At 36.4% G+C, this 2,781-nt stretch overlaps 1 non-coding gene across 1 annotated transcript; it reads left to right on the top strand.

The window, feature by feature from the left end:
• Window positions 1-2,331: 2,331 nt before the first annotated feature.
• On the top strand, window positions 2,332-2,404 carry TRNAR-CCU. Its single transcript has one exon. It is a non-coding gene; the product is annotated as a tRNA-Arg (tRNA).
• The last annotated feature ends 377 nt before the right edge of the window (window positions 2,405-2,781 follow it).

Raw genomic sequence — 2,781 nt, 5'->3', positions numbered from 1 at the left:
CTTTCTTTCTTTCTTTCTTTCTTTCTTTCTTTCTTTCTTTCTTTCTTTCCTTTCTCTTTCTTTCTTTTCTTTCTTTCTTTCTCTTTCTTTCTTTCTTTCTTTCTCTTTCTTTCCTTTCTCTTTCTTTCTTTTCTTTTCTTTCCTTCCTTCCTTCTTTCCTTCCTTCCTTCCTTCCTTCCTTCCTTCCTTCCTTCCTTCCTTCCTTCTTTCACAATTCATCCTTCAGTAGAGAGGCTCATTAGTAGTAAATTGGTCAAGACCCAGGATCCTGAGATAAGAGTTAGCTTCATTTGACTTAAATCAATGCTCACAGATATTTTTTAAAACCCCATAAAATCATGAGTTAGAAGCCTGTCTTAATTCCTGGGCTCATCTCTTACTGAGTCTGGACAATGTTGCTTAACTTCTTTGAGATTTATTTCTCTCATCTGTAGAATGGTGCTAATGATACTGTCACTTGCCACATCACCCAGTTGCTATGAGATTCAAGTGACATGATGGTTTTAATGACTTAAATAATGAGATATGTAGAAATACTTCCTGCTCACTAAGTAGGGTCTCTTTATGTATTATTATATAGATTTTTTTTTTTTTTGCAAACTCTAAAGTTGTGTATCAAAATGAAGTGGCATTATTTCTTAGTCTTTTCAGGGAATTAGTCCAATACTCTGGTCTATTACACTTTATTCCCTGACCAGATATTCTGCATACAGTAGATACTCAATAAATGCTGTAGACTAAGTGTGTAGTAGGCTGTCCTATCTCTACTGAGGATCTTCCATTCTTCACTCAACTTGCATTTAAGAGGCTTCCTTTCTTCCTCCTTTTGCTTTGTCATAATGATGAGCTTATCCTTTTCTAGTATTCTCTAGTCATTTGATCATTTTATATAAAAAATGTAAGTCTACTAGCAGGGACCTTGTCTGTCTTGTTTGCTACTAAATCCTTAGTGTCTTCTCAGTTCTGGTCACAACAGTTGGCACTCACTAAATATTGAATGAAGTAATAGATGAACGGATGGATGGAGGGAAGACTGTCCCACTAGGGCTATGAACTCATCTAAGGAAGATCTAACCTTTATCAATGTCTATATCCATGTCACCCAGGAAGGAGATGTTTGTTGATATAAACAAATGCTAAAATAGTAATCCTCCCTGGTGATAGAAGTTCATGCTAATTAGGCAAATTAACACCTTAACCTAAAAGTAAGATTTAAGAGGGAGAAAATTTAAAACAGATCTTGTGGCACCTGGTAGATTTTGTCGTGTACATATATTCTTTTTCTCTACAGGATCAGGGGCCACTCAGAATTTTTAGCCTGGAGAACAGAATACTCAAAGCAGTCACAATACCTATCTTTACAAATGCAATCAGATGTCACAAGGAAAAGGTCAGATTTCTTCTGTATGGCCTTTCTGCAGAAGCTATAAGGTAAAAAATTGTTTGATGTGAACATAAACCTTGTAATGATTTTAATTTGAACAATTAACCTAGTTAGTGAGTTAACCAACATTCAAGGTACTCATGTAAAAACTGCATGACCATCTGGTGGTCTTTTGTGGTATGTTGTAAGGGGGTTGGCAGAGGATGAGACCAGTTGGTCTCCAAATGTATTCCTAGTTAGAAATAACTCACCATAGTTAAAACATGAAGAGAAAAAAAATTATAAATTGAAAATCTCCATTTTGTCTATATATAAGTTCAGGCAAATCTAACAGTATTTTAAAAACTTTGTTTTCATGATTTCAACTGCATTGAAGTTTTCATTGGAATTCCCCAAATCCTAGACCTATCATCATATGCTATTAGGTTGATCTTCAAATTTGGCAATTCCAGAGACAGCCACTGATAATTATGCATTATATGAAAACAGCTGAAGAGCTGAGCACTTCTGAAGAGCTGCCTTCCAAATATCATTTCTTAATTAAATTCAGGTGAAAACACTTTCCATCTTTGGCCTCTTCTCAGAATATGGAAACATAGTATCTCTGCTATATAAACTCTCAATTATGAGAAATTAATACTCTAAGTATTTCTCAGCAGATTCTGACAATGCAATGTAACAGAAATCTCTCTATGTCCACTGCAAAGAGAGCTCCATGAAGGATAGATTCTCTCACGTTTGCTCTCTCAATATTGTATATGGCAGCTAAAGCAGAATCTGGAACTTAGTAGGTGCCCAATAAAAACTAGTTGTTTGGGGGCTACAAATGTTAATGTATTAAATAGACCACAGCTTTTAAAAATTACCAGGAGATTCTAAAGGCTTTTGTCCCCTCTCCCCCCCCCCCAAAAATGGTGCCCTTTATAATAGTGTTGATTGCAGGAGGCACCTGGCTGGCTTAGTTGGTAGAGCATGTGACTCCTGATCTTGAGGTTATGAGTTCAAGCCCCATGTTGGGTATAGAGATTACTTTAAAAAAAATATGTTTGCTAGTGCCATTGGTGATGGTTAAAAAGTTGAATAAAGATTAAAAAATAAATAAATAAAATAGTGTTGATTGCAAGCAAACAAATGCATAGGGGTCATGCACCATCCTGTATACCCAAATGAGCTCCAGGTAAGTGGGAAGGCAGATCAGGAAGCCAGGGTAATATGACTGCTTCTCAGATAGCATGATCCTTGAACAAAGAATTCAGGTACCTCTTGGCTTCCAGAGGACACTGTGTTGGCTACCAATTGGCTTCGGAGGAATTAGAGAAAGGAATTTTTCACCAGATAAAGTCATACTCAAACTGGGCTTGCAAGTTTTGTCAAGACAGCTGTCATACTTTAACTGG

The sequence above is a fragment of the Neomonachus schauinslandi genome, chromosome 1, assembly GCF_002201575.2.
Source record: "Neomonachus schauinslandi chromosome 1, ASM220157v2, whole genome shotgun sequence".
Lineage (NCBI taxonomy): Eukaryota > Metazoa > Chordata > Mammalia > Carnivora > Phocidae > Neomonachus > Neomonachus schauinslandi.
Note: the sequence above shows the minus strand (reverse complement) of the source record. Positions and strands in the feature narration are given on the sequence as shown.